The following is an 18,263-nucleotide window of genomic DNA, read 5'->3' on the forward strand; positions in this document are numbered from 1 at the left end:
TGCTGTGGCCTGGGAGGGCAGTGGAGGATGGCCCAAGTCCTTGGGCCCTGCACCCACATGGGAGACCTGGAAGAAGCTCCTGGCTCCTGGCTTCGGATCGGCTCCTGGCTTGCGGCCATCTGGGGAGTGAACCATCTGATGGAAGACCTCTCCCTCTGTCTCTACCTCTTTGCAACTCTGCCTTTCAAATAAATAAAATAAATCTTTAAAAAAAAAGGAGAAGTATGGTCTTTTGTCCTTCCACAACTTGGGGACCCAGCAGACACCACAAATCCAGTCTTTACAGATGCACTCACAGCCAGAAAATGAATCCAAAAAGTGCCAGTCTGTGGGCCTCTTGGTCAGAAAGGCAACTGCAGTGACAGCAGCAAAAACCAACCAAACAAAATGCCTGTGGAGCTAGCAAACAGAATTTCTTTGCAAGGGTAATTCTGAATGTCTGACTCTTTTCCCTTTTTGTAGGTTGGAAGGAGACAGCAGTTAGAGGCCACCTTCTCTAGTGGCCCTGATCAAAGAAGAACAGTAGCTATTTTTGTGGCTGGCTTTAAACTGAAGACACCCTGGCCTGGAAGTTAAATGCAAAGATTCTTCATGTACTTTTCAGGCAGAGGGATTTTCTGCTGCCCTGTGGTCAGTTTTTCCACTTGTCTGAAGCCATTACATTTTTGTACATTTTTGACAGGCATCTTAAAAAGACTATAAGTTTTAATCACTGGAGTAGCTTTATTAATAAGGCAAATTTCGTGTTAGAATGGATTTTCTGGATCTTTCTTGGGTTATATTATCTCTTTTGAAAACAAAGAAAATGACTGGTCTTGGCAGTGTTTGGATTTTATTTTGGCCAACTTAAAAATTCTAGAGTAAGGAGAGGATTTTATTTATTTATTTATTTATTTATTTATTTATTTAAAAGAGATTTATTTATTTGAAAGGCAGAGTTACAGAGTGGCAGAGGCAGAGAGGGAGGGGGAAGGGGGGAGGGAGAGGGAGATAGGGAGAAGGAGAGGGGGAGAGAGAGAGGTCTTCCATCTGCTGGTTCATTCCACAGATGACCACAACAGGCAACAAACAGCTGGAGCTACACCTATCCGAAGCCAGGAGCCAGGAGCTTCTTCCAGGTCTCCCACGTGCGTGTAGAGGCCCAAGGACTTGGGCCATCTTCCACTGCTTTCCCAGGCCATTGCAGAGAGCTGGATCGGAAGTGGAACAGCCATATGGGAGGTAGCGGCTTTACCCACTACACTGGCCCCATAGGGAGAGGATTTTATGCAGGCCTTGAGCATGTCTGTGGAAATGTGCTGTACCCATCACTGTGGGAGGCTCCTTCAGCTTGAACTTAAACTTGAGGAGCTGGTTCCCTGAAATGCCAGGATGCTAGCCATGAACACAAGCTGAATCTATTCATGCCTCGGTTGTGTCTGGACTTCTCTCTCTCTCATTCAGGTTCATATCTGGTTTCTGCTTCCCTGACACAGAATGAAGTAATAAAGCACTCAGAAAACCTCTGCTCTGGCTCCAAAACAGACAGATAAATGTGATCTTCATGACAGCTTTGTGAGGTATTATTATCCCCATTTTCAAGCTGAGGAATGGGAGGCTCAGAGAATTTAAGTAACATCCCGAGTTTACACAGGTCCTAGGAACTGAAATCCAGAAATCCAGTCCACCCGTAAAGTCTATGCTTTTCCTACAGGATCTCTGAACTTGACATTAACCGTTTGCCATTTGTGTCACCTCTTGGATTTCTTGAAAGTACACGGGGCGTTCAAAAAGTTGGTAGAACATCTAGATTATGCAAAAACTATGCAGAGGTCTCAACATTTTTGCACTTACCTTTTGATTTCATTTCCGTGCCCTTTTGAATTACCCTCGTAAATCAACCGAAGTGGATCTGGGAGAGAAAAAAGGAGAGAGATGGGGCTGGATGTTGTGGGAGACCAGCCACTGCGGCAGTAGGGCCAGCCTGCCATTGCCACTTGTGCAGTTAGACTTCCTCTCCCACCTCTGCTGGTTGCCCTGGGTTAGAAATGGGGATGCTGTAGAAGGAGAGAGGAGCTAAATGTAGCTTCCTGTGATTTACATAATAAAATAACCTCCCCAATGGCCCTTTCCTGTCTGCTGGTGGCTGTGATGAAGTGGGCCCCCCTGGGGGCAGCCTCACTTAAGGGCCTCCCTAGGGTTATTAAGGCACACAAAGGGTCTTGGGATCAAATGTGCAGTTAAATTGATGAGATCAATTCATTAGGATAAAGACTTCCTCTACTTCCAAAGCAGTATGGTGCTTGGGCCAGTCTCATGTTAGAAGTTAATGTGCAGATAAAAGATTTCATGTCAGGGGCAGGCCTATGCTGCAAGCTTTGATTATTTGCAGGGAGGGAAAGACTTCTTGCGTCTACATCAAAATATTGGATTTTGAAAGATGAGGGTGTTTTTTTTTTTTCTTTGAGGCGAGTTTTCTACCTGCTGTTTCTTTTAGAAATGATGGTTCCATTGGTTGAAAAGGTGATCAAAATGACTTTTGTCTTTTAAGTCCAGGATGGATTTTACAGATATTGTGTATGTGTCTCCTTCAACTCTGACCACTTGGCAGTCAGCTTAATCTCTTCTTTTGTCTTGATTCTTTAATTCAACACTAAATTACATATTTTGGTGCCCATATGAATTAGACTTTGGTTAGGGGGCCATGGGCGTCACAGGCCTCCGAGGGAAGAGAGCCTGCCTCCACTCCAACCCTCCCAGTGCACGCTTTTTCCCAAGGACACAGGGAAAGTGCTCCCTCTCACCTGAGCACTGCTAGTTTGGCTTTGTCGTTCACAGAACACTTTTTCTTCCTTTGCTCTTGATGGCTCTGTACTTAGTAAGGAAAATCCATTGAAATCAAGAGGTGTTAAATTGAGAGAGAAAAAGATGCCACCACACTCCCTGTTGGAGGCAGACTTTAGTCTGTAATTTCAGACTTCTTTTGGTTATAAAGTATGCCTCCCCCCACACACCCTTTTCTCCTTTTCTTTGCATTTCTGTAATCAAGAGTCTGCTATTTTTTTATCTAGTACTATAATTAATAGCCTGTTCTGAACTGTAAGAACCTTCCTAACTGAAACATTACTTACCTCATTTTACAAGGAGGCCTCTCAGCATCTAAGAATCATTCAGTCATTCAACAAATATCATTTAGCTCTGTGTGAGAACTGTGCTGGATTCTGGGAATTCAGAAACAAAGAGGTCACAACTTTTGTCCCAAGTGTACATCATCTGATTTGTGAGGCCTACATAGGAACAACCAGGCAAAATTATAACATGAAAAGTGTCATAATTGAGTCATATACTGAGTTCTTGTTTTGTACTCGTCAGAGAGTAGCAGTTTCCAAACTCTTATCTTTGCCTCTTCACTTGCCTGTTCTCTGAGCTCCCGGAGGGCCAGGAATGAATATGGAAATGGATATGAAAGGAGTGTGAGGATGGCTATCTCTTTCTAGTGCTAAGGCCTGTCTGACAAGGTGTTCCATAGATTCCAAAATTCCTAAAAAAATATTCTGGTTGCTGAAGACTTAATAGGAAATGGTTGAGTGGTAGAGCCACCTTGGAAACTATAGATTTTGTCTTGTTCATTAGCAAAACACTTGATTTGGGTTTTCTCAATTCTGTTGGATTAGATTATATGAAATTCCCATTCTGTAGGTAGTTTTACATAGTTCACCCTAATAAGGAGCAGTCAGCTTTATGATCTGGTCGGTAGGTTTAGGATGGACACGGGGTTGAGGTTCTGTCCGTCTTGTATCTTTTGCCCACCGGGTTACTGTGTCTGAATGTGAGTCTCTGGAGCTTCAGAGAAAGAGTCTGGGCCCCAGCTGTTGCTGTGGCACTCACCTCTGAAGTAGAATTCCTCCAGGCGTGTCTTTCTATAGATTGCACTGAGACTAAACTGTTGCTCTGTACCCATTTAGGAATATTTCCATTTATCTTGGAGAATGTACAAGAACAGGATTTCGTGCATATATAAGAGAAAAAGGCAAATGAAAAGGTTGTGAATGGCCTGCTATTCTTAGCTGAGGCGCTAACCTAGGGGTGGACGGGAAACAAGATCTTCTGAATGTAGGCCGGCGCTGCAGCTCACTAGGCTAATCTACCGCCTGTGGCGCCAGCACCCTGGGTTCTAGTCCCGGTTGGGGTGCCAGATTCTGTCCTGGTTGCTCCTCTTCCAGTCCAGCTCTTGGCTGTGGCCCAAGTCCTTGGACCCTGCACCCCCATAGGAGATCAGGATGAAGCACCTGGCTCCTAGCTTCGGATTGGTGCAGCACGCTGGCCTTAGCGGCCATTTGGGGGGTGAACCAACGGAAAAGGAAGACTTTTCTCTCTCTCTCTCTCTCTCTCTCTCTCTCTCTCTCTGTCTAACTCTGCCTGCCAAAAAAAAAAAAAAAAAAGAAAAAGAAAAAGAAAAAAAAAGAATCTTCAGAATGTAGACTCCGACCGCACCAGGCTAGGGTCAAGAGGCTTCGAGTCATAAGGAAACTCCTGATGGTTGCCAATGTCCTCCAGACCTTCCTCTTTTGGTAGAAAATTGTAAACTCAGACTGAGCAGGGGGAGGGGGTGATGGTCTCCCACAGGAATCTGGACAGAAAGGGTAGATCCAGTCTTGAGAAATGGGCTTCCCACTTGTCCTACTCACTCCATGGAGAGGATCCGGATCTACTTAGTAGACGGAGCAGCTTTTTTCATTAGTTGACTTAGCTTCTGAGAAGGAGAAGGGCACATTGGCCTATTTGGCTACACCTCCTTCAGCAATTTAAATACTCTGATTTGCAGTTTAGTGTTTCGCATTAGAGTGGAACTTGATTGGCCTCACATGTATTATAGCACGCAGTGGAGTGCCAGCTACTTTCTAGTCACTTGGTGACTATTGATTAATTGATTTGAATATATTAGTGTCTAGAAATTGGACTGATCACTCCGTTTCCCTGTCTGATGATGTGACTGACAGGGAGGTGTTCCCAGGTAGCATTTTTCCATGGGATTCAGATGGGGGATGGTATGAGCTGGCATTTGTATTGTAACTGCCACTATCACTTTATTTTGAACTTATTCAAGATGACTATAGTATAGGAAACATACATCCAGCCCCTACATTATATACTTATTATTTAGGATTGACAACAAGTCCATGTTGGTGTTTAAAAAGGACATGTCTTTTTTTTTTTTTAATTTATTTATTTGACAGATAGATAGTGAGAGAGACAGAGAGGTCTTCCATCTATTGGTTCACCCCTCAAATGGCCACCACGGCCAGAGCTACGCCGATCCGAAGCCAGGAGGCAGGTGCTTCCTCCTGGTCTCCCATGCAGGTGCAGGAGCCCAAGCACCTGAGCCATCCTCCACTGCCCTCCCGGGCCACAGCAGAGAGCTGGACTAGAAGAGGAGCAACCGGGACTAGAACTCGGTATCCATATGGGAGGCCGGTGCTGCAGGCAGAGGATTAACCAAGTGAGCCAGGGCTCTGGCCCCAAGGACATGTCTTTAATTAGAACCTGATAGAGGTGGTATCTCTTCCAGGAGGGCCCGAAATTGTGGCATTACTTTTAAGTAGACTCTCTGAAAGAGATCAGGCCTGTGTATAAATCATTCTACTTCCTCATTTCTACAAATAGGAAAAAACAGAATCTCTCTTACTCAGAATACAAAGTCCATTCAACTACCCCAAAAGATATTACAGCTAGGACACCCCTTTTAGAAGAAAGGGAACTTTTTTACTCTCTTAAGAGTGGTGCATGCAATTGTAGAACCTCTTACCTTCTCTCATGATCAAGGTTTGTGAGAGATGAGTATAAGGAAAACACCAGCTATAGACTTGACACCTGTTAATATGGGTAACATGCTCCTGTTCATGTTAACTATGTAATCGGACTGTTTAAGGTCCCATACGTGCTCCTTGTCACACTACATCACTGCTGCAAGTTAGCTTCCTTAGACCAGACAAATGCCGGTTTCTGTCTTCATCAGACGGGTTGGAGGGTAGAAAAATGAGGGTGCCCAACTCTTATCAGCTTCTATGTGGAAGTGATAGCATTACAGAGCCAGGCCCTGGAGACCTGACTTTGAAAGCCTGGAGGACGCTGCCAGGAGTTCCTGTTGAGCCCCAGACCTTTCCATCCTGCTGAGTTAAATATGCTACAACCTTCAGATAAAGTCATTTTCAAAAGATTTTGAGAACCCTGCCAGCTTGGTCTGGGCTGTGTCATGCGTACCTTTCCTGGCTCATCATCACTACTAAAATTTGGGTGTATGTGTGCATCTCTACCCCCTTTCCCCGACTCTCTGCTGTCAATGATTTGAGTGACACCAAAGATTCCAAAGAGCTCACTTTTGGCAAGAGACATGAGGGTAAGAGAACTGAAAAATTGATCTTTTTCTTTTTTTTAAAAGATTTATTTGTTTAACTTGAAAGTCAGAGTTACACGGAGAGAGGAGAGGCAGAGAGGGGGAGAGTCTTCCATCTGATGGCTGGAGCTGCGCTGATCCGAAGCCAGGAGCCAGGAGTTTCCTCCGGGTCTCCCATGTGGGTGCAGGGGCCCAAGGACTTGGGCCATCTTCTACTGCTTTCCCAGGCCATAGCAGAGAGCTGGACAGGAAGTGGTGCAGCTGGGCCTTGAACTGGCACCCATATGGGATGCTGGCGCTTCAGGCCAGGGCGTTAACCCGCTTCACTGTAGAATTGATCTTGCCCCTGATCTGACACATTGTAATCAGTTGATTGAACATGATAAGGCTTAGAATGTGTTCTGGAAAATTTGAAATTTGATAAGAGGTATGTAGCGGAGAGGCTGGTCAGGGGAATGGCTCTGTAGAAATAAAATCTTCATGTTGCTTCCAAGGAACTTGCCTTTGGATTCGTGATGACAAGGTGCCGAATCAGTGTGTGGTACAGATTCAGAATATATGAAGCTAGCTGAAGTGTAGGGGTGTCAGGACGGGAAGAATAATGAGATAAGCCTTATCAGAGACTGAAGGTCACCTGGTTTTTTCTAGTAAAGATTCCTTTGATGTGGAGTTTGTTTTGTCTAACTAATCGGAATTATGATCTGATTTCTGTCCCTACAGACTCTGCTGTTGATCTTGAACTACTTAATTTTCTTTGCTTACCAGTGGATGACCTAAGTAATAAGGCATGAGACCTAATGTTTTAGAGTATGGTTTTTGATTATAGGTTCTTTGAGTTCTTAAATTAGCAGAGAGAAACCAAGCGAGGCAGTATGGTATAGTCACAAACAAACAACAGGCCAAACAACAAACTGGCAACAGAGAGACTTGGGTTCAAATCCTGGCTCAAATCCTGGCTGTGCTACCTATAAATTGTGTCACAAGAGTATATAGCTTAATCTTCCAGAACCTCAACGTTCTCATTGTAAAATGTAAACCAAGTAACTGGCTACCTTGTAGGGATGTTGGGAGATTAGAGTTGAGGTGCAAAGGGCCTGGTATGTAGAAGCACATAGTCAGCTTTAGCTGTTGCAGTTATTAGTAGTGGACTTAGTCGTGTGCAAACCTGTCCCTCTGTGCGTCTCACTTTTCCATTTGTAAAATGAGCTTCACATTCCTTGCTTGATGGTGGAGTCAAGTTAGCTCTCTGAACTGGTGAGGGTGGATGTGCAACTCAGGATCCCACATGGGGGCTCTACAAGTTGCAGTATATTTCTAAGTTGTAAAAGAACTATATTAAAAACACACCCTGCCTGTTTCCCGTCGTCAGTCCTGCATTCAGAGGGCTTCTGGCCCTTGTGCTTTAAATAGTCCTCAGATGGTAATGTGCATAGTAGATGAACACAATCCTTGTGAGTCCATTTGCCCTGTGTTTGGGAGTTCTATTCTTAGACCACAATTGCCGGAATAGAAAGCCTCTGACCCCACATCCCACTGGAGCCATATGTGCCTGACTAATGGATGTCTTTGGGAAGCTGGGACAAAGGACTGGGTCTGCTTCTATCATTGACTAGCACAGGTATGGAGTAGTCCATGGAAAACCAGTCTCTTTCTAATTGTCTGCAGTTTATGAGCCTGGCTTACCTGGAACATCCCATGTTATGATCCTAATTAAAGTTTGGCTTGTTTACTCTGCTCCAGTTGAGGAGTTATAAAGGCAGATAAGATATTTATGAGTGAGCCTTTTCCTGTTTCATTTTCCTCTGGATCTGTGATTAAAGGATTAACAACACTCATTATTTATTGAGCAGAGTCTAGGGAGGAGGAGGGCTTTGACACATATTTTGCTTCTTCTATAAGCCTAGGGCTGTGCCCGCAGCGTTTCACATGCTACTTCATTTCATCTTCAGTACTGGCAGGCCCATAATATAGAGGTGGAGATGGAGGGTCAGAACTTGCCTGTGGTCAGAACTTGGTCATGGTCTTTCTATGACCTCATACTACAACAATGTGGTCATTTCAGTGAAGATACTGGTGATTTGAAAGCATCACTGAATGTTTATTAAACACCTGAAAGTAGTTATTATATTTGTGAGAATGGGTTCACATTGAGGGCTTGACAGTATCTGCAAAGAGACTTGCCCTGACCCTGAGTTTGTGTGTTATGCAGGTTTATTTATTTAAGCCAAATGATGCCGAGGGAAGGGAGCCTCCATACTGTGGGGGTGGTTCTAAGAGCAGCCGGATCCTTCATTATCTTCCCGAAAACTGTCCTCTGTTGGTGGAGTGCCTTTCTCCCGGGAACCCCTGGAGCTTCCAGAGACATGATCTCAGCTTCCTAACATCCCTGTTAGGATAGGAGGGGGCGGAAATCATTTGCTTGCCTTTACAATGAATGGCAGACTCAGGCACAGATGGGAGACAGAGGCACAGAAGTTAAATAATTAGTCCAAGATCACATCAAATGATTTCCGACTCAGCTGACAGATCTGTCTAGGACTTCATCTCCCAAATGTTGCAGCTTCCCATACGATGTAATTGGTCTCAACCACTTCACAAGTCTCATCTTCCTCCTTTTTCTATTTTGGTAAATAAGATGTTTTTCACACCTACCTGATTAATCACAAACCTGCCTGATTAATGTTGGGTTTTAATTTGGTCCTTCAGAATGATCAACGACTTAACAGAGAAAAGTGCTGCTGCCGTATCGTGTATACTCATTTTATTGTTATGTCTCCTTGGTGCTGCATTTTCTGCTCCCATATTTTGCACTCTCTTGGTTACTTTGGGTTAAGAACTTGGAGACTCTCAAGGGTCACTTTGACAGAAAAGCTTCCATAGTTGGAAGTTGTCACCTTTCTCAGAGCAGTGTTGCAGGGGGAAAAACCTACCATTGAACCTCCTTTTCAGCTTTACAGAGGAGGTAGAGCACATTCTATAATAGCCCATTGACCTCTTCTGTAGGGGAGTGGCATGTGTTATTCTTACTTGTTGTAATAATATTATTCATAAATATACCTTCTTAGTTTCTCTTATGACTCAATATTTATTGAAACATGAGCTTATTCATGGACTATTTCACCCTATGTTTTAGGTGTTATGAGGTTTAGTGACTACCTGTGGCCTCTCAGGGAAATGGGCTGTATTGTTTAGACTCTCTGCTGTGTTATATGAAGTTTTTGTCAACTTCATTACTCACTACTGTGAAATGAGTTATAAAGGGAAACTTTTTATAAAAAAAAAAAAAAGAGAGAGAGGCTCATTTATTGTAGAATATGTCTAGTGCCAAATGCTTTTTGTTCTTTTAATCGCTTTTCAAACTGCAGATCTTTGGGCTTTACCAGATATTCAGTTCCATATTTGTTCATTGAACATTTTCTGGGTATCCATCTACACATGCGACATTGGGCTCCTGGTGTTTCCTTTAACATGCCAGGCAACCATGGCCCAGATTTGTCTCAGGACCCTGCCCCACTCATCGCTTTGCATGGAACATTCTTCCCCTAGTATCTACATGGCTCACTCCCTCACTGCATCCGATCTCTACTCTGAAGTCATCTTTTATCAATAAGGTCTTTTTAACTGCTGCTTATGAAATATACCCCGTCTCATATTTCCTTTTTGATTAATGTCTGACTCCCTTTCCCTCTTCACTAGAATGTAAACTCCTCCAGGGAAGGGATTTTGCCTGTTTTTCTTTGCTGTATCCCTGATGACTAGAAGGTTCTTAGTAAATATTTGTTGGTTGAATGAATAAATTCATTGAGTCACTCAGTTAATGAACTTTGAAGAAGGAGCATCTTGGACCAGTGTCATACATCTGGATGATAAACTTGTGTGAAGAAGACATGGTCAGCATGGCTTTGCCTGTGGGATAGACATAATTCTTAGCAAATTCCAATAGACTCTTATCAAGTTTAAGCCATTTTAGCTGTTAACATTTTTACTTAAAACACTTTTAAAATTTTGTTTTATTTGAAAGGCAGATAGAAAAAGAAAGACAGATGGACAGGTAGAGATCTCTCATCCATTGGTTCACTCCCTAAATGTTCCCAACAGCCAGAGTTGGGTCAGGCCAAAGCCAGGAGCCAGAAATTCAATCCAGGTTTCCTGGGTAGCAGGGACCCAACTACTTGGACCATCATCTGCTGCTTCTGAGAGTGCACATTAGTAGAAGCTGGGGACCATGAGCAGAGCGGGGACTTGGACCCAGACATTCCTATTTGGAATGCAGGTATCCTAAGCAGCATGCTAACCACCACACCAAATAACTGTCCCTAGTATATCACTGTTCGTAAGTCAGAGGATGTGAACATTGGAAGACTCTTTGCCACCCCAATTATTTTATTACATGTCACATTTGAATATGTCTTCCATTTAAATTTAGATTTTTTGATGAATCGCCAGACCAGCTGCAAGTCCTTTGGGCCAGAAGCCTTGATCTTGCCAACTGTTTGTTTTTTGGATGAACTTCCTTGTTTTAGGCACTTGTGTGTGGCCAGTCTATTGTGGAGTTGTCAGAGGGGTGTAGAGCCATCTCTTTGGGACCGTTCTCCCCATGCAACATGTGGCCTGAAGTTGGCTTGTCTCCATCCTCTTTCTAAGTGTGGAAGATGTTTTGTTGAGCATGGTAAAATGAAAAAAGACTCTTAAGGAAAGAAAAACGTCTCCAGCATTTGCTGGAATATGTTTATGAACTGACCAAGATGTATTTGGAATAGCATAAAAAAGATTTTAATAATAGATTTAATTTCTTGCCATCTCTTTTGTAATATGTTACCCCAATTTGAATTTAGAAGGTACTTAATCATACATGAAGAAGCTGTCATATTTAATACCACTTCCTGTGTCCTTTCTACCATCCCACCCCACATCTAGTTTTCCTCAAGCAAAGTCTCTCTCTCTCTTTTTTTTTTTTTTTTAAAGATTTTATTTATTTATTTGAGAGGAGGTAGAGTTATAGGCAGTGAGAGGGAGAGACAGACAGACAAACAGAAAGGTATTCCTTCTGCTGGTTCACTCCCCAGGTGGCCATAATGGCTGGAGCTGCACAAATCCAAATCTTCCTGGTCTCCCATGTGGGTGCAGGGGCCCAAGCACTTGGGCCATCTTCTGCTCTCCCAGACCATAGCAAGAGAGCTGGATTGGAAGAGAGCAGCTGGCACTAAACCGGCCCCCATATGGGATACCGGTGCCACAGGTGGAGGATTAACCTACTGCGCCACAGTTTTAGTTTACAGCAGGATATTTCCAGTTTATATCTGAAATGTATTCTGAGGATGCTGACTTCCAGATAGCTATTTTTGGGTGAGGGGAAGTTCAAGTCTCCTGAGTACAGTAGACATACTGCCTAGGGAGTTTCAATTTGGTTTGGTGACAGAATTTATTTCTACTTAGTTTTCCTTAATTAGGTTGGCAAAACAATCAAGATCAGAAAAATTTAGGGCTAAGACTCTGAGCAAAATAGTAAGGCGTGGAATTAAGAGAGAGGACCTATGCTGTCTATGGATGATTTCTTTTCAGGCTGGGCTGGGGGTGTTTTGGATCTGTGTCAGATTTTGCATTCATCAGTTTTTGAAGGTTACTGTTTAGCCCTCTGAGTGATTCTCAGGTCGGGGGTCATAGTCACTCATGGGGAGCCCTTGATCTGGACAAGGTAGACCTTAAATAGCTGAATTCCAACATCAGGGGTAGTGAGAAGGACTCTCCCTCTTGGTTCTTGTATATTTTGTTTTCGAAGAGCGAGTGAAACGGTCTCGAGGTCAGAACTCATCCTGATGTTTTCAGTCTTTGGGGATTTTACTGCATTCTGATTTCAGTTCCGCCATTAAATAAAAATGCCCTGATTCTTAAAGGCTGAGGTGAGTCTTCAGCCTGTAGGGTAAATCACCAGGAAGTGGAATTCTCACCAATTCTTGTTTTCCATGCTAAAAGTTATGATTTGGGATTTGCGTTTTTCTTTCTTCTAGTAGCAATTGTAAGTTGGCACTTCATTTGGCAATCCAGCTTTGGAAATGAATATGAGCCTACATACTGTTTGCATGGTTTCTGTTCCCCTTCCACTTTTTGCTATGTTGGTCATATGCTAATCGTACTCTCCCTTGCAGTTCTCTCCCCATCCCTCCCCCAACCTCCCTGCCCCCGTTTTCTTTGGCAGATGTCATTACTTGTCTTGGAAAAGTAGGTGAACAGCTGTTTTTAGGATTCTAAAGAGGGTACAGTATGGATGACGGTCTCAGCTAATGGTAACCAGATCCAGGGAGCTGGGGTCAAGCCTTAACTGGAATCTGTTCAAATTAGCAAAGTACTGCTGCTTGGTGGCAGGAATATAAGTGACCACAAAGTGTTAAACACATCTGGAAAGGGATTCTGATATCATCCCAGGAGCTAAGGGGAATATATACAGCCTAGAGACCCATTCCTCTTTGGCTCTATAAAGATTCTTTCAAGAGGAATGCCCTGAGTGGTTTTCTGGCCAGCTTGCCTGCTTGTTTATCTTTGAGGAGATGGAAGGAGACAACCTGTCTCTGTAGCTCCACAGCCCCAGAGGTGTATGGTCTGCATTTGAAAGCGCTATAGCGCATGGTGGACCCCGAGGGATCTGCTTTTCCTCTACTCATTGTCCCTACACAACTTTTCCTGGCAGCCAGCACTGCTGTGTTAGATGGGTTGCTTTTTGCTGTTTAAGTTGTTTGGCAGTGGTGTGTCAGGATGCGGGCTCTCTGAATACTTTCCCAGCTGGCTACTTGAATGTGGTTAGGGAGGAGCTGTGCTGTGCTGTTGAGGCTGGTGTCTGTTTGGATACTGACAGCTGGTCTGTGAGCAGAACGCTGTCCTCATTCTGCTGTCTTTGCTGGTGCTGTATGTGGCTCCTCAGATGTGGATGGAGGTAAGTCGGGCCTAATGATGTCTTCTGGTGGTGCTTTTGGTAAAGCAGTCTAGATTACAGGAGTCCATGTAACTCTTACCTTTAATCTATATATAATCTGCTAGTCTTTGCTTCCTTTCATTATGAACTCAAATTATCATACATTTGATGGGCTTCAACCCATTGCAGTCATCACTTACTCATTGTTTTGGATGTGTGCATTGTCTAAGGTCAGTAGGTATCCCTTCAAGCTGACTCCATGTCTTTTTTTTTTTTTTTTAAAGATTTACTTATTTATTTGAAAGGCAGAGTAGGCAGAAGCAGATGGAGAAAGAGAGGTCTTCCATCCACTGGTTCACTCCCCAAATAGCTGCAGTGGCCGGAGCTGGGCCGATACGAAGTCAGGAGCTAGGAGCTTCTTCCAGGTCTCGCATGCAGGCACAAAGGCCCAAGGATTTGAGCCATCTTCCACTGCTTTCCCAGGCCATAGCAGAGAGCTGGATCGGAAGTGGAGCAGCCGGGACTCGAACTGGTGCCCATATGGAATGCTGGCACTGCAGGCGGTGGCTTTACCCACTACACCACAGTGCCAGACCCTCCATGTCCTTTTGACTTGACCTTTTGATAGCCTCCATGCTTTCTGGCACAACCAGGTATTGTAACAATCTACATCCTGCACCACATGTGGAAATTACCATTTCTCCAGAGGGCCTTGATTTCTTCTAGTAGATAACATAGTCTGGGCACTCGGATTGAATTATTTTGTGAACCCTTCCTGGGTTCATAGCCACTATGAAGCTCTCGCTGGGAATTGGCAAATCTCCTGGAACCACTGTGGTTCACTTTGTGCCTCACTTTTTGTAAAGATTCTTCTCTGAGAATCTCCTGCTCTGCCCCCTGTGTGGTTCCAACATGTTCGTCTCAATCACAGTGAATTTTTCTAGCCCTCTGCATGCCGTGCCTTAGACTATCAAGCCGCTCTTATCAGGGCCAGTTTCTCTGGCTAGGATTGGCTACTTCAGCCTTTGCCTAATACTCCAGTAAGTAAGCTCTGCTTGGGCTCCAGTTAACTTCTGCCCCTTTTAGACTCTGTGCTCTACCGGTGATCTGTTTGTCAGAAGTCCTGTCACCACTCAGAGAACTTAAATGGTCTTTAAAGATTTAATGCTACTTCCTGGATTTCTGAATAAGTCAGCTTGAGAGTTCCAGTTTTAGTGGGAGAACCTTTTGCCCGTCTCATCAGCTTGGTATCAGCCTGGCTAGGATTAGGCAAGGTGAGGTGGAGAATGTGTAGTGTGCTTTTGGCCCAGCTGTGCTGAGCTGACTCTCTCTCTCTTTTCTTTCTTCTTGCAGTCCAGGGGTCTCAGCATCTTTACAGTGGAACTGAGTAGGCCGTCCTCTTGATTACCTGCCAGAAGCAGGATGCTCTGTACCATTGGCAAAAGGATTTAAGTATAGATAATGGGTTGCAGTTTTGTTAAATTTAGCAATGTGAGAAGGCCTTGGAAAGAGGCTTGGCAGCGGGGCACATTTGAATGGTTGGTTATTGGCTTCCATGTTGATATAGGAAGATCCTTGACAGGAATTTTATATGGTCTCAAATCAGGCAGATTGCTGGTTCATCAGTTAGTCATTCTTGAGGTTGACCATGTAACTGTTTGAATGCAGTTTTGTAGGTCTCTGGAGGTTCATGTTGATCATTCAGTTATTTTAGTTTGGCTTGTTTAGCTTCTTCACACGGAGATTACAAATGTAGAAGAGACACAGACATGAGGGGAAAACCCAGGAGCCTTGTTCTCCCATCCACTGCTTGACTGCTATGACTGGCCCCATAATTGAGGGATGAGGAGCTAGGCTCTATGTGAGTTAATCCCAGATCCTGGTCTGTTTGGTGCTTGCTACAGTGCTTCAGTGAAAATTGCATCCAGCAACTCAGAGTAGTGTGTGGAGTAGTCATTCATACTGCACTAACTTACACTTCATTATACTGAACAGGAGCCCCAGTAATTTATAGCCTATCATTTCTGGAGTCTGGAGATGGCGCAGCATAAGCTTTTCTGAAGCAGATTCTATTACATTAGAAGAGAACCTATCTGGCTTTTAGAGTAGAAGAGAACATGAAGCTTTTAGATGCTAAGTAAGGAGGTCACGTAAAGGTAATAGAATGACTTTGGAACTCAATCCCCCATGCAAGAAAGAGTATAATGACATTCTGGGCTGGCCTCCTTTCATTTCTCTTTGATTTTGAGTAATAAATTCCCTCCTTACTACCCAGCCGAACAATTTGGGAGTCTGTATTCCCTAGAAAGACTCTATTCTCGTACCCATCAGACCGAATTAGGTGAAAACTTCTTGGCCTTAATGAATGTTGAAGGATTTCAAAAGGCTGATGGAAGTTCTTCTGGAAGTAACAGTTTCCACTGGTGAGGCAGTTTTGAAGAAATTCCCTGAACCTCTTGGGTTATTTTATGTAGCAAAACAAGCCAGCATTAGGTTTTCCTTGCTTATAGATGACAGGGAAAATGTGGACACTTGAAATCCATGGAAAATCCCTAAGTTGCATTGCAGCACAAATGTTCTGTCTCCTTTCCTAACCCTTTTACCAGAGCTGTTCACAGGAAACAGCCTGGAGAGATTTGTGTTAACTCTTCTCCCTGCCTCCTCCCTTCCATTCTTTGAGAAAATGGTTGGTGCCTGCCATCTACAATCTGGGTGACAAAATCCAAAGTCAAATTCAGAATTATAAGCAGAGTTCCTACCCAGATTGCTTCCAAAGAAAGGAGAATAAGAAGGATCTTGTTCAAAGATCTTTCTTCATTGCCCTTAAATTTTGTTGTGGTCCTGTGCTAGGCACTTGAAATGAAAAGATAAACAAGACATGGTCCTTGCTACTTCGATTTCACAGTCTGCTGTCTGAGGACCTCAGAAGGTGTGATGACAACTACAATAGCCTTCCTATATAATTGGCATTTGCATCCTGAAGCTGGTGGGAAGCCATGGAAGTATTTCAGGCAGGAGAGGGACTGATTCATTTGTATATTTAGAAAGATCACTGCTAGCTGTGAGGATAGCAGTGGGTTAGCAGGAGTGAGATTAGAGGCAATAATTCTTGAGAAAACAAATATTTACTGAGCCTCTTCAAAGTGCCAGGCACAGTTCTCGGTGCTGGGAACCTAGTAGTGAACATGTTTGACCATCTATGCCCTCAGGGAGTTTATAGTCTAGTGGTGGTGTGGTGGTCAAGACAACAAAATACATGCAACACATGGTTTTCCAGATGCTGATACATAATTTGAAGAAAGCCAGTAGAGACCTGGGGATTAGAATTTTTGGGCATTCGAGTGAGTAATGAGGGCCTTTCTGAGAAGGTGATATTTAAGCTGAGGCAGGCACAAGAGGGTCTGGCGAAGAAAGGTCCTGATGGGGACCCTGAGATGGGAACAGAGGTGCCATGTGTGAGCAGCAGGGTGGCTGGAGGAGCCAGTGGTACACAGATGAGGCTAGAGGGCCTTCTTTGCCATGGAAAGGAATTTGGATTAATTATAATAGAGCAAAAAGCACTGCAATTAATCAAATCAGGGCTCCAAAAACTAAAGCCCATTCGACCCATCTGGCTTGCTATTATCTCAAGTGCCTAAGTCTTTTTGTAAATAAACCTTATTGGAACAGTCACACCCAGTGGTTTATACATTGTGTGTGGCTGTTTTTATATTAGAAGAGCAGAGTTGAGTAGTTTCAACAGACAGCATATGACCCAGAAGCCTAAATATTTACCATCTGGTCTTTATAGAAAAAAGTTTGCAGGGGCAGGCGTTGTGGCACAACAGGTTAAAGTTCCTCTTGGGATGTACACATACCATGTCGGAGGGCCCGTCCCAGCTACTCTGTTTACAATCCAGCTCCCTGCTAATGTACCCGGGAGGCAGTAGATGATGGCTCAAGAACTTGAGTTCCTGCCAACCACATGGGAGACTAGGCTCCTGACTCTGCCTTGGCCCAGCCCTGGCATTTGCAAGCATTTGAGGAGTGAACCAGTGGCTGGAAGGTATCTGTGTGTGTGTGTGTATCAACTGAAAAAGATCAGTCTTAAAAAAGAAGTTTGAGGGGCTGGCGCCGTGGTACTGTAGGTTAATCCTCCACCTGCGGAGCTGGAATCCCATGTGGGTGCCAGTTCTAGTCCCAGCTGCCCCTCTTCCGATTCAGCTCTCTGCTGTGGCCTGGGAAAGCAGTGGAAGATGGCCCAGGTACTTGGGCCCCTGCACCCATATGGGAAACCAGGAAGAAGCTCCTGGCTCCTGGCTGCGGATTGGTGCAACTCCGGACATTGCAGCTATCTGAGGAGTGAACCAACGGAGGGAGGACCTCTCTCTCTGTCTCTACCTCTCACTGTCTGTAACTCTACCTCTCAAATAAATAAATAAAATCTTTTTTTTTTTTTTTTTTTGACAGCGTGGACAGTGAGAGAGAGAGAGACAGAGAGAAAGTTTCTGTTGGTTCACCCCACAAATGGCCGCTACGGCCGACGCACTGCGCCAATCCGAAGCCAGGAGCCAGGTGCTTCTTTCTGGTCTCCCATGCGGGTGCAGGGCCCAAGCACTTGGGCCATCCTCCACTGCTTTCCCAGGCCACAGCAGAGAGCTGGACTGGAAGAGGAGCAACCGGGACAGAATCCGGTGCCCCAACCAGGACTAGAACCCGGGGTGCTGGTGCCGCAGGCAGGGGATTAGCCTATTGAGCCGCGGTGCCGGCCAATAAAATCTTAAAAAAAAGAAAGAAGTTTGCTGAACCCTGAATTAAATGATTCATTTAGGTTCTGAGGAGGCTGTCTGGATGCTTGGTAGAGAATGAATGGTAGGAGACAAAAGTGCATCTGGATAGTTGAGGTAAGAAATAACCAGATGTGGGGCACCAGAAAGCAGAGATCATAGCTGCTTCTATTCTGTTTAAAAGCACCTACCTGTGATTTAGCTTCATTAAATATTG

General features: G+C 44.2%; 1 protein-coding gene across 15 annotated transcripts in view; it reads left to right on the top strand.

Annotated features, from left to right (window-relative positions):
* The window catches only part of SRGAP2 (SLIT-ROBO Rho GTPase activating protein 2), a 282,651-nt gene that overhangs the window by 40,067 nt on the left and 224,321 nt on the right, over positions 1-18,263 (top strand). For 3 of the 15 annotated variants that reach the window (XM_070055194.2, XM_089311372.1, XM_089311374.1), the window contains exon 1: positions 13,054-13,301. The exons of 9 other annotated variants lie outside the window; for them this stretch is intronic. The gene's annotated coding sequence lies outside the window, so the exon portion shown is untranslated. Of the gene's footprint in view, positions 1-13,053; positions 13,302-18,263 lie in introns of those variants that run through there. 3 more of the 15 variants (XM_070055193.2, XM_089311371.1, XM_089311373.1) reach the window with 1 other exon arrangement.

This window comes from Oryctolagus cuniculus, chromosome 13, assembly GCF_051225735.1.
Source record: "Oryctolagus cuniculus isolate XC-2025 breed Fujian yellow rabbit chromosome 13, ASM5122573v1, whole genome shotgun sequence".
Taxonomy (NCBI): domain Eukaryota; kingdom Metazoa; phylum Chordata; class Mammalia; order Lagomorpha; family Leporidae; genus Oryctolagus; species Oryctolagus cuniculus.